The sequence below is a fragment of the Vulpes lagopus genome, chromosome 19 (assembly GCF_018345385.1).
Source record: "Vulpes lagopus strain Blue_001 chromosome 19, ASM1834538v1, whole genome shotgun sequence".
Classification (NCBI taxonomy): Eukaryota; Metazoa; Chordata; class Mammalia; order Carnivora; family Canidae; genus Vulpes; species Vulpes lagopus.
Window position 1 is genome coordinate 49,693,403 of NC_054842.1, and position 13,554 is coordinate 49,706,956.

The following is a 13,554-nucleotide window of genomic DNA, read 5'->3' on the forward strand; positions in this document are numbered from 1 at the left end:
GCTTTGTCCAGTGGACACATGGAGGGGAAAAAAGGATGGAAGAGCCCAGTGGTAGCCCCGTGTTGTGCAACTGAGAAGTGAAAATTGGTGAAATATATGTATTGAAGACTTCTACCAAAAAAATCACAGGGCTAGAAAAAATGGAGAAAATTAAGGAAGGCTTTTCCGCAACAAGGTGAGAGGATTAGTGGGGGGTGGGGGGGACTCAGAGTTCAGAGAGGCTTTTCCAGGCTGAGCCCCCAAGAGACTGATTTGGACGGAAGATAAGCATCCTCGTGATGGAAGAGTGCTAACCTGACCCTTTTTCTTTGAGACTTTAGAGTACGATTAATCACTCCCTGCTAGCGTGTGAACTTGGGCCTTAGCAATTTATCGGAGATATGAGAGGAAGAGAAAAATCGTACTTTATGGAGAAACCTTTTTTAATTTTATTAACACCCACTTCAAAGAGTTACCGGGGAAATTAATCTGACCCTGAATTCCTTAGCAGAAAGAAACCCACTGAGTTTCAAATGAGTAAAAAGCAAGACTGTCAGTTTAACAGACTGGGGATAGGCTCCGTTACCTTTAGCTATTTTAATACCCTGATACTGACTCAATTTAGCAAGAATGTGACTAAACCTATCCTTTATCTTTGTGATGTCAGACAGTCCCAGCAGAAATACCTTATTGGGATTTGCCTCCCTTCCCCGGCTCGAGAGGCAGCAGGAAATGGGCACAACCAGGGGGAACAGGAAGAGATTAGTTTCCCTTGGGAATGTAACTGCTGCCTCCATCAATAACCGTAGATATCACAGGTGGGCTGGGGGACAGACAAAAACTCTTCTATAATAACACGATCCGTTTGATAGGAGCAAAAACAAGACCGAGCACATTGTTGAACGTTTTTGGAGCTTTCAGTTCCATGCATTTTGCCCTGGGCGAATGGATCCTATTAATACCTTCATCCCTTTAATTTTTTTTCTGGCTTAATTTTAAAAGTTGTAGTGTAGTAACGCACACTGAACAAACTTGTGGAATAGTATTCCTGCATCACCATTCTGGAAAATATTTTGTTGTTGTTGTTGTTTTACATTAAAACGTGTCTTAGAACAATTAGTTACAGCAGTGAGTGTTCCCTAGGATTTGGCATTCAGGTATTTTAAACATTATAATACAAATGTGCACTGAAAGCCGCTGTGTGCGTACATATGCATGTGTGGATCAAGGTGAACTTTAAAGATTTTTCATTAGGATTTTTTTCTTAAGATTTTATTTATTTATTCATGAGAGACACAGAGGGAGAGGGAGAGGAAGAAGCAGGCTCCATGCAGGGAGCCCGATGTGGGGTCACGGCCTGGGCCTAAGGCGGACGCCCAACCACTGAGCCCCCCAGGCATCCCTAGGACTTAAAGAACATGGATAAATGCAATAATCTGAACTGGTAAGAGTGACTGTCTGGTGGAAAGGATTAAGAACGGCGGGGTTAAAGGTCAGCTTTATTTTCACAAATGAAATGCTACGGGATAAAGCAAAAACCCTAAGAGTAACATCAAGATATTTCTATTTCATTTGGCACTTTTCCTGGAAACTACGGATCCAAGAGGGGTTGGGAATTGATTATATTGACAAGGTGACTGGATCGAGGTGAGATGCAAGCGTTCCCACCTGGAGGTTGCTTAGAAGCCACATTACTTTTCCTTATCTTGCTTGTCCCCGTCGACTGCTTGCACTCAGCGCCCCTGTTCAAGGTCAGAGTCAGAAAGCAGCAGAGCTGGCGAGGTGCCCGGTGCCAGGGCTGAACAGCTGTCCCCAGTCTGGGTTCCCCCTAGGGGCTGCCCGGTTAGTGCTCAGCTCCCGGCCGGCCTCGGATGTCCGCAGGAGACGCAGCCCAGAGGTGTCCCGGGGGGGGTCACAGGCCCACGTCCTGAGCGTGTGGCAGTGGCCCCCTCGGAGTACCTGCCACAGACAGCCCTCCCGCCAAGCTAGGACGGGTGCCAGGCTTGTGGATGCCAAGCGTGCATCCCCCTTCTCTGTACCTGGTCAATAGAGGAATTTCTGACTGCTTAGGGACCTGGGGGTGGGGGTGAGACCCAGGTCTGTAACTGAGCTTAGTCACGGCCTCATGCAGGGGAAGGTGCCGCGTGTCCGCATGGGGGTCCTGCCCCGCACTATCGGAGCACATGGGACAGCGTAGCCGGAGCGTGGGCTCCATCCACATTTGGAAATTCAGGTTTCAGTCAAGTCAGTTATGGTCAAAAACTTGGCCTGGTGACAGGGTCATGAAGCTATGGCATTTCAGGGCCTTCTTTGTCCCATCATCGCGGTTAATGATTGCACTTGGCCCATAACAAATAATTGTTTTAAGATTTATTTATTTATTCATGAGAGACACAGAGAGGCAGAGACGCAGGCAGGGGGAAGAGCAGGCTCCCTGTGGGGAGCCCGATGCGGGACTCGATCCGGGGACCCTGGGGTCACGCCCTGGGCCAGAGGCAGATGCTCCAATGCTGAGCCACCGGGTGTCCCCGGCCCCTAACACAAACCTGCCCCTGTTGGATTCTATCACGTGGCAGACATGCGACAATTTCAGCAAGCCACCCGACGTCCTATCCACCGCTGGCCGCCAACCGTCTCCTGTCTCAGGCAAGGGGCAGGTTGGCCTCGTTGCCCCAGACTGCGGGAGTCACTCTAGATTCCTGCTGCTTCTTTACCTTCGGTGTTTAAACACCCACCAAATGCTGTGGATTCCGCTCAAAAACCTTTCACCGCCTGAGGTCAGTCGGTTATTTGAAAAAGCAGCTCTCCTGGGATCATTGCGTGGCCCCTGGCAGGTGTCTCTGCCCGCGTTGTTGCCTCCCCGTCCACCTTTCCTCGAGCCCTGGCGCAGCCTGGGCGCCCTCAGCTGGGCCTCCTGCCCCTCAACAAGTGCTACCACTTCCTCCGGCCTGCAACAGAGCGTCAACCATTGTCAGCAGGCACAAAGTCCTGCGTGATCTGGCCCCGACCCCTTCGGTGGGCTCTCCCTCGCCATCCCTCCCGTGCTCAGCAACCCCAAACCATTTGAAGTCATCAAAATATTACACTGCATCTCCTGCACGAGTCGAGACAGAGAGAATGTTCTCTAAGTTCTCTCCATCTTGAATGCGTTTATCCTCTTCTCTCTCTGGCGAATTCCTCAAATCTAATAAAAAAAAAAAAAAGTGCTAAGTGATGAAGTAATCAGATAGGCCCAGCGGTGAAAAGTCGCCTATCACATATCAAATGAACTTTGTATATAACTCAGTTATGAAAATTACCATGTTCTATTGTAAATGCTTGTTTGCGTTTCTCTGACCCACTCATCTAGGGCTTCCTTGATTACATAATCATCATCTCCTTTCTTCGTATCTATACAATCCTGCCCAGGATTTGCCCGCTTTTTCGCTCAACATTGTTTTTCAGAATCATCCACACTGATTTGACTGCAGTTGCTTATTTTGCATTCTGTGTCGAATTCTAGTATTCCACCTTTTTAAAAAATTTATTTTATTTTTTTTAAAGATTTTATTTATTTATTCATGAGAGACACAGAGAGAAAGCAAGAGAGGCAGAGACACAAGCAGAGGGAGAAGCAGGCTCCACGCAGGGAGCCCGACGTGGGACTCAATCCTGGGACCCGAGGTCACTCCCTGGGCTGAAGGTGGCGCTAAACCGCTGAGCCACTCAGGGATCCCTAGTATTCCACCTTTTGAATGTATTTCAATATTTTACCCATTCTCCCACCGATGGACTTTTGTGTTGTTCCTAGTGTTTTTTTATTATTATTATTATTATTATTAATTACAGATGATGCTGTGATGAAGTCTTGCTCATATCTCCAGGTGCACATGTGCAGGCTCTTTTCTAGAATATGTATCTGAAAGTAGAATTGCTGGATTATAAATCATGTGCTTTTTCAACTTTCCAGATAATGCAAATGTTTTCCAAAATAGTTTGCTAAAGTGTAGTTTTTTTCCAAATCTATACTGGCCTGTCAATATACACAGGGATTATCTTTGGGGGTTACGTTTGGGGTTATCTTTTCAATGGGAATCATTAGTGTCTTTGCCAGAAAAGATTTATTTGCATTGTTTAAACAAGAATAATTTCCGTTGCTATCATTTTCCTACAAATTCCCAAACAAATGCATTTGCATTATTATTAGTTTCCAATAAAGGCTCCCTTTTTCCAGTTGCAAAATAGCATGGTCAGTAGAAAGTCACCCAGGGTATACGCACCAATAAAGTCAGATTATCCTGGAGGATCGCTAAGCCAGGAATCTGCAAACTGCAGCTGGCTGACCAAATCCAGTAGTGGTCAAGCAGCCTGCTTTTATAGAGCCCACAAGCTAAGATACTAAAATGTTTTTAAGGAGTTTTAAAAGGAAAAAAAAAAAAGATATGCAACAAATGTATGTGGACAAAGTCTTAAATATTAACTATCTGGCCCTTTACAGACCAAGTTTTCCTACTTTTGTGCTAGCCGATGCTCAAAATCCCATTGAAAAGATAGCCCATAATATTGTTTGCCTTTTACAAGGATGACTTTTTTTTTTCTTCTGGCAGATTGTACAAATTATTAATCTTCCCAGTGATGTGTAAGAAGTCAGGTTGAGTAAAACTTGGGTCTACATTGGAGTTTTAATTGGCGTTTACCTATTAAGGAGATTGTGTATCTTCTTATACGCGATGGTCTTTTTTATTTAGGCTTGTTTTAATGTCTGTCTTTATTCCATTTGGGGGAATTGTCTGGCTTTTATTTGCAGTCCTTTATATATTCCAATTAATTTCCATTTTATGTTGTAGATCTTTCTTTAGTGCTCTGCTTTTTATTTTCTCTACAAGGTTTGTTTGTTTGTTTTGTTTTGTTTTTTAGCAAATAGAATCTAATTTGTAATTAAATTTATCAGACTCTTTTATGTTTTGAACTTTTTGGGCTTGAAATCATTCCTTATTGCAAGGTCATCAAGACGATCTCTTATACATGCTGCTAAAAAAAAAGAAGAAATAGGTCTTAAATTGAGTCACTTGTGCTAAGCCCCACTTCAGCAAACTAAGACTTCATGCCTAGTGTCATTGTGATTTCAACCCCTCCCAGGAATGTAATCTTAAACCGGTCAATCTGGCTTAAGCAGTAGTGAAGTAATCCACCGGATAGACCCTTTCTGTCCCCAACGGAAGATGACATAACCCACTCTTCCATTGTCCCTGCCCTCTTCCTATAAAAGTCTCCCATTTTGCACAGCTCTTTGAAGCTCCTCTCTTCTTTGCTAGCTGTGATGCTGCCTAATTCATGAATCATTGAATAAAGCCAATTAGATCTTCAAATTTACTCAGCTGAATTTTTTAAAACAGATTTGGTGGCACCAGTGGCAAACATCAGAAGCAAACTCCTGATAGCTTCAGAGATGACAAGAAAAACCAGCGTGGTAACCTGAGAATCCTTCGATTGCCTTTTCCGCCATTTCCAAGGCTGTAGGTAAGTTCCTCTCAGTTCTGGGCTCCACTCTTTTTATGTCAAGTCCCAATCTAATTGACTTTCCATTCAGTTCCCTATTTGATTAGGAACCCCAACCCTTGGTTGTCCCCAGATTCTACATTGGGAACTGCTGGTAGTTTAGTTGGCAGTTCCACATTTGTTTGGAATTCTTCCCCAGATTCCATGTTGGGAACTGCTGGCGGCAGCTGTATTTCCCCATTTGTCGCAGTCAGTCTGCAATCTCCATTCATTGGGGGTCCATTGGTTCTCTCCCCAATCCCTAGATTCCGCATTGGGAAATCCTGGTAGTTGGACTGGGTTCAGCTGACAAATTGGCCTGGGTCCAAGATCAGATTGGATCCAATGTAAGAACTGGACTGGATCTGGGATCAGACTAGATGTGGCTTAAGCTGGACTGGGTCCACTAAGTAAAAGCCGCTGTTCCTGGGAATCTTGAATGATAAAAGGCCACAAAACTTGATGGGCATGAATTGAGCACTTAAAAGCTTTTAGAATGTTCTTCACTAAAGACTCCCAGGTTAGGATAAGTTGGTCACAGAACAGGTTAGCTTGACACTAGGTCACCTGCCAACCTTAAGAAAAATCTCTGTGCAATGAGGTTCACCCCAAAACACCGCACGATCTCCACCCCAGTGGCACATCTTCATTAGGTATCAGTTTGGTTCCAAGAGATTCAAAGGCTTAGCTGAAAAAGAATGAGATCCTTAAATTCTAAGGCGTTAAGTGTGCCACCTTCCAGCATACCTGCTTATTTGAAGTCTAATTGCTATGCTCCTGGAACTTACAAATATCTACAAAAATGACAAAATCTTACCCTGAAACCCTGGAATTGGACATCACTGTTTTGTCTCCTGAGAACTTAGTAACTGTCAGGTCGGGGTTCCCAAAACACGGCTGGACGGAAATGTGGGTCGAACTCTGTTTTGTGGTTAAGGGTCCAACAAAATTGCTGCCAGCCCTCAGGGAGGGAAATTACAATGGCCATTATGAGGAATGTTCCAATTAGATAAGATCGTTTAAGAAGTGCACTTAAAAATAGTGTTCCCAAATTAAACAAACAGAATGAGATACCTATTTTAATTGGTATGCAGAAGGCTTCAGAAGGCTTCAAGATTCCAAAATAGCTTCATTGAAAAAAGATCACCCACACAAAAATGACACAAAAAGTATCTAAAACCAAAGATGGACCCAACTCCTACTTTCCTCTTTTATAGCACTCATTCTATCATTTATCCTCTGTCTAAATTGTCCTTCCACTCTAAAGAGACTACAAGACTGTAAATGAAAGTCCACCAAGTCAGTGGCCTTACCGTGAAGGGACAACCTCCATAGGGACCCCTCTCAGAGTTGACAAGACTCTGAGGAATTATCTGATAAACTGCTGTGTCTTTTCCCCTTAAACAGCTAAGGGAAACAAACTCAAATTAGAATTAATGAAAAACCTTGCTAAATTCTGGTACATACAGGAGATACACCCTCTGCTTTAAACCCACTTGTAGCCCGTGGATAAAATCCTAGGAAGACCGTCAGAAACCAGCTAAGAGTGGAGATTCTCACCAGAGTTAGCTCTTCTAGGTCTGTCTGTAGTGCTCAATAAAGAGAGAAAAATAAAATAGCTTTTGCCCTCAATTCTTGGATGCCTCTTAAGTCCAGAGAGGTGTTTAGTACCGCCAGAAATATATACTGCTTCCCCGCTGAAACTGAAAGATATTTAAAAGGATTTTTAAAAATTCTTGGCCAAACTAGAAGTTGATATTCAAAACCTGATAGGATTTTCTTTCTTTTTTAAGTCTTCTCCCCCAAGCTAAACTAACTCTTATCATCTTATCTAGGCCATTCCTTGAAGTGCAAACTTCAGGGAGATAAATCTCAACAGAAAAAAAGAGAGAGGGGGGAGGCTTTAACATACAACCTCCGGTAGAAGCTCCCTTGCCCAAACTCTAGCCCACACCTTCCAGAAGAATTACTTGTCAAGGACAAGTGTGTATTCTCCAATTCTTGGGTGAAATATTCAATACAGTTCTATTAGACACATTGTTAGTACTGATATTCAGATCTTCTATGTCCTTACTGATTTGTGCTCGTGATTTGTGAAATATTGAGAAAAGCATATTAAAATCATCCTTATCGTGGTGAATTATCAATTTCCTATTGTACTGTTATTTTTTGTCCTATTTAACACGAATGCTCCCAGAAGTAACCAAGTTTAGAATTGTATTACCCTGCTGAACTGAGTACTCTCTCTCTCCTTTTTTTTTTTTTTTTTTTTTGGTAAAATTTAAGTCTATTTTGTCCGATTACAATATTGCTACACCAGTTGTCTTTTGGTTAATATTTGTTTGATATATCTTTATTATCCATCATTTTGCTTTCAACCATTCTATACTCTTATGTTTTAAGTTTGTCTCTTAAATAGAAGGTAGCTGCATTTGGTTTATCTATTGTGTGATAATCTTTGCCCTATAACTGGAGAATTACGTCCAATTATATTTATTGTAATTGATAAACCTGGGTTTATTCCTGTCATCTTATTTTTGTACTTTCTGTGTTTTCTAATATTTCATTTTTTCTCTTTTCTTATTTTCCTTTAGATTGCCCTTTATTAATTCTAGTTTTCTTCTCTCTGGAACAGTTGACCTTATGCACTGTATTTCCCCTCTTTGAGTGGTTAATACTAGTAATTTCTGCATGTATAATCAATTTAATAAAATCTAAAATTAATAGTATCATTATCCTCCTTTCCAACTGTGGAGGCCGAGAAAAATCAAGGCCATTCCACCTCAAGTTTAGCATTAGCCCAAGTACAGCCATCTTAGGCCCCTGTGAATAAGAGCTGAACTTTATAGAAACTGCAGAATGTCCTCGGCAGGGAATCCCATATCAAAGACAACAGAGCTCAGGCCTGTGGTAGAAAGTCCCATATTAGAATGAGAACAGAGCTCAATGCCCTTGAAAGCCCCATGTCAGAATGTAAACAGAACTTGAGAAATTCCTCCACCCCTTCTGAAAATCCCCTAGACCAGCCCATAAAAAACCCAGCTGTTACCCACTTCGGGGTCCAAGTCCCTGCTCCGCTGTGTCAGGTAGACTTGGACCCAAGTTCGAGCTCGCTAATAAACCCTTGTGTGTGCGCTTGCATCCGTGTCGACTCCTTGGTGGTTTCTCGGATTTGCAATCTTGGGCACAACACCAACCACACAAGTAAGCACTTAGAGTGCTTTAAGTCTAATTAACTCTCAAGTTATACACCATTATGTCTAGTATTTTAGTTGTTCTTTTTTACTCCCCACTCCCCTTTTTTTTTAGTTGTATATAAATTCCAATTAACATGCAGCATAATATTAGTTTCAGGTGTACAGTACAGTGATTCAACATTTCCATATACCTGGTGTTCATCACAAGTACTCTCCTTAATGCCATCGTCTATTTAATCCATCCCCTCCATCTATCTTCCTTGCGTAACCAGCAGTTTGTCTTCTATAGCTGAGAGTCCGTTTCTTGGTCTGCCTCTTTCTTTCCCTCTGCTTGTTTGCTTTGTGTCATAAACTCCACATAAGAGTGAAAGCATATGGTATTTGTCTTTCTCTGACTGACTTATTTTGCTTAGCAGTATACTCTCTAGCTCCAGCCATGCCATTGCAAATGGCAAGATTTCATTCTTTTTTTGATGGCTGGGTAATATCCCACTGTATACATACACCACATCTTCCTTATCCATTTATCAGTCAATGGACGTATTTGGGCCAATACGTCTTTCCATAATTTGGCTATTGTTAATAATGCTGCTATAAACACTGGGGGGCACGTATCCCTTTGAATTAGCAGTTTGGTATTCTTTGGGTAAATTCTTAGTAGTGCAATTACTGGATTATAGGGTAGTTCTATTTTTTAGCTTTGAGGAAACTCCATGCTGTTTTCCACAGTGGCTGCACAGTCTGCATTCCCACCAACAGAGCAAGAGGGTTCCCCTTTCTCCACATCCTCTCCAACACCTGTTGTTTCCTGTGTTGTTGATTTTAGCCATTCTGACAGGTCTGAGGTGATAGCTCATTGTAGTTTTGATTTGCATTTCCCTGATGATGAGTGATAACCTTTTTATGGGTCTGTTGGCCATCAAATGAGTAAACACCTTTTTCTGGGTCTGTTGGCCATCTGTACGCCCAGACTTTTTTTTTTTTGCCAGTGTTTGCTTAGATTTACCTATGTTGTTACTATATTCTTTGCTTATCCCTCCTTTAATATCTGATCTATCTAGTATTAACTCAGGCAGGCTGAGTCTAAGAACACAGGGGAGGGTCCCACAGGACCTATCAAGAAGGTCCTTGGCTTCACTTCGATTAGAAATCAACTGTGAGCCAGAGAAAGTGAGAACAGTTTATCGAATAGGGTGGCTGACAGAGAATAGCAGACTCGGAGAGGAAAGGAGAATGGGTCTCATCGTGGCCCGGGGCTAGGGGTTTATGTTAGAAAAGATCTAGGGTATGTATTTCTTCAGGAATCCATGGTAGGGTCTAATCAAAGGTGAGTGTTGGGTGAACAATAGGTATTATTCCATGAATTACTGAAGGCAGGGGTATCGATGCCAGCATTAGCTGAGATTTGTTTAAGGTTAGTAATGTCTGGGATTTGGGATCTGGCTCAACTTAGGTGTTATCAGGTGTGTGGGGCCTAGGACAAAATTCTGAAAACGATTAACTTTCTTGCTTCCCCCTTGAAGTGGGAACATAACTTCTTTGGCATATTAGAGGCAAAATATGGAATGTGAGCAAACGGGGCCTAGCAGAAAAACAGCAGAGATGGAGCCTTTCTAAAATGGAGTCCCTTCAGCTCTCCTACTTCAGTATCATTTTGTTTTATAAGTTCATTTTCAGTAAGTTCCTTTAGTGAGAGTTAAGTAATAAAATTCTCTCCATTTTTGTTTGGCATAGTCCAGCTGGAACCACTTTATTATAGATTTTTAACTTGGGAATTTTCATGCCACATAATTAGTGTAAATCCTAGCCCTACTGTCCATCTGAAGTCTGGCCTGATTATGAATTTTCAGCAGAAGCTTTCTGGCATAAATATACCTGCCTGAGTCAAGCTGACAAAAGCAAACATTTATGTTTGGCATGGCGAGGGAAGGGCGGGGGTGGGAATAGTTTGACTTCTGGTTTTTTCTTTTTTCCAGTTCACCTTTGCACTACAGATGTTTCTTTTCAGTGGCCTCAGCTTTACGCAGGAGTCTCTGACCTGACTTTTCACCTTGCTCTCTAAGGAGTCCCTGGCACTTCTAAGCCCTGTTACAATTGCAGCTCTAGGTTTGGGGAGGCCTACAGAGATAGGTAGATCCCCCAGGACAGTGCCATCTTTAGTACTTACAAGCCTTCAGGAAGTCCTGGCTCTATGATTTTGGCTTTTTCCTTCACCTTCTTGCTGGCTCAGTGGTGCATTTAAAGGACCTTAAAAAAAAAAAAAAAAAAAAACTTTTATCAAGCAGTGGCAAGTGTTGCATGCAAGGGCAGCTTTTAAGGATCTACTTTGCAAGTTGCTAGAACCAATGCATTCCACTCTTAATAACTTCTGCATGGTGGCCAGGAGGACTGGCTTTCTCCTCCATCCGTATAACTCACCAAATTGCATGACCTTGGCCAACCTCTGTAAATCTCAGTTTTCTGAGTTTCATTACCTGGGGGCTCTTTATTAGATCCCTTAAAAGAGAAATCTTCTCAAACTTGCATCACTTCCTTCTGGGAAGGGATTTAGCTTTTTTGATAAAACCCTTAAACTTCTGGTAAACTTTAATGAGATTAAGACTTCTTATGGGAAATACACTTGACTATCAGCTGAAAAGGAGTCTAAAAATAATTAACCATGCTATTTTTCTTTTGCTGTATACTCTATATTCATTCTTTTTTTTTCCTTTAAAATACCCCTATCAAGAGTGGATCAGTGAATTGGCTTCCTGCAGGGTTTCTCTTCTTGCAACAAGACAGAACTAAAACTATGATGTATGCTTAATAACTGAATAGTCCAAAAAGTTCTCATTAACATCTTAAATGTTTAAAAGAATTTAAATGGATTAATCTTTATTTTCAACTTTCAGCTATAAGTTTAGAGGCACTATATACAAACCAGACTGTCTTATTTCCTACCGGTAATAAGATATTCATGAACTGCAAGGATATTCTATTACCTTACAAAAGAACTTTTTCTGTTTAAAATTTTTGTGCAAATTGGAAAACAAAATGTAGCTTGAAAAGTTTAAATAGAATTGTAAAGATCAGGCATGAGTTTAACTTGCATTTCCTGTTGATATGCAAATTTGGGGATTATTCTGGCCCTGGCACCCCCCCAACATTCATTATTATGTTAATGAGAAGAAAAGTATTACATTTTTAATATATGGGGCTCCCTATGAAGAAACTGAGGACTGGCTACGTGGAAAAAAAAAAGAAAGAAAGGATTTTTCTGACTTCTTTTAAGTTCACTGTTGATTATGTAAGGTTGAAATAACATTTTGGTGATTTAGCTGAACAGTAATAAAAATTAAGCAGTAGAGTGTTATAAGATCTAGATTTCTCACACAATGAATTTTAGTAAATTTAGTGAATCACCTATATATGCTTCAGTCCTCTCTGTAACATGAGGATACCAGAAACTCAGCATTTGAATCAAAAGGATCAAGAGTCAAGGGCACCTGTCTGGTTAGTCGGCAGAGCACAAGACCCTTGATCTGGGGTTTGTTCGAGCCCCACGCTGGGTGTAGAAATTACTTAAAAATAAAATCGTAAAACAAAACAAAAGAATGCACTGGGTTCACATTCCAACTGAAACAGTTCCCGGTGGCTTTAACTTAGCCAAGTTCCTTATGCTCATTTGTGAGGCAATTACATCGAAGTTTAGGTTTGTCGTGAGGATTAAGTGGCATCCAACACACGCACCGAGAAAGAGCAAAGCACAGAGGGAGGGAGAGAGTACCTTTGAAGCCTATATATTAGCTTTATCTACATTAATCCAATTATTTATGATTGTTTTATCCTTTTTTTTTAAAAAAAGGTGTCTCCATTGTATTCCATTTACTATTTCATAGCAAGCATCACTCTTTCTCCTTGCTTTTCGGCTCTACCAGGTAAAGGAGTGTCAGTCACTTGATGTTAAACGCAGATCATTGCAAGTTCAAGAAGAGTCACCTGTATTTCGGTGGGACCTCCCCAGGGTGTGCGTGTGTCTCTGCGTTTGCACTTAGGCCTGATTGGAAAGAGCAAAGGGATCAGTGTTAGGGCTCCTCCTGGGTGCTTGGCCTTGACTAAGTGCAGTCAAAACACCCCTGAGGGGAGGGTAGTTCTCCGGAGCTCCTGGACACTTCAAGCTGCTAAGGGGGGCAGCTTTTACAAAGGAATTGCCTTTGAAAAAAAGTATTTTCTTTAAAAAAGAAATAAACAAACAAACAAGCAGACTTCCTTGAGAAGGAATTGCAGATCTTACAGGAATATGGGGCCCTGCTTGGCTCCATTACACTGACAAGGGTGCAGACACCTGAGAACTCGGGTTCCACAGTAGGTCGAGCTCCTCAGCTCAGTTTTCTGCGACTTTCCCTCCGCACCCGCAGGCCCGCAGGAGGCCACCCACCCCCTCGGGGCCCCAGAGGCAGGAGGCGGGAGGGGGGCGTCTCAGGACACAGCACAGCTCCTGCCATCCTGTCGGTCTGACCAAGAAAAAGGAAGGAGGAGAAGGAAGGGAGGAGAGGGAAAGCGGGGAGAGGGAGAGGAAGACAGGAAGGAGGGCAAGAGGGAGAGAGAGTGGGGAGGGGGTGAAAGACAGGAAGGAGGGCAAGAGAAGGGGGGTGATGAAAGGCAGGAAAGCAAAAGAAAGAAAGCAAGAAAATAACCAAAAAAAGAGGGGGGGGGCAGGGAGAGAGAAAACATAAGGGAAAAAAAACCAGAGAGAGCCAGGGAGCTTGGCCGGAGGGAGGAAGGAGCGCGGAGCTGGAGGAGACCGTGCGGACCAGAGCATCGTTTGCAGCCCAGGTTGACCCGGGGGCGCCCCAGGGACCAGGCGCGGGAGGCCGGGCTT

At 42.5% G+C, this 13,554-nt stretch overlaps 1 protein-coding gene across 3 annotated transcripts in view; it reads left to right on the plus strand.

Annotated features, from left to right (window-relative positions):
- MME (membrane metalloendopeptidase) overlaps nucleotides 1-13,554 on the plus strand; it is a 137,339-nt gene that overhangs the window by 27,395 nt on the left and 96,390 nt on the right. For 2 of the 3 annotated variants that reach the window (XM_041733930.1, XM_041733928.1), the window contains exon 2: nucleotides 5,355-5,478. The gene's annotated coding sequence lies outside the window, so the exon portion shown is untranslated. Of the gene's footprint in view, nucleotides 1-5,354; nucleotides 5,479-13,364; nucleotides 13,509-13,554 lie in introns of those variants that run through there. The other variant, XM_041733926.1, reaches the window with a different exon arrangement.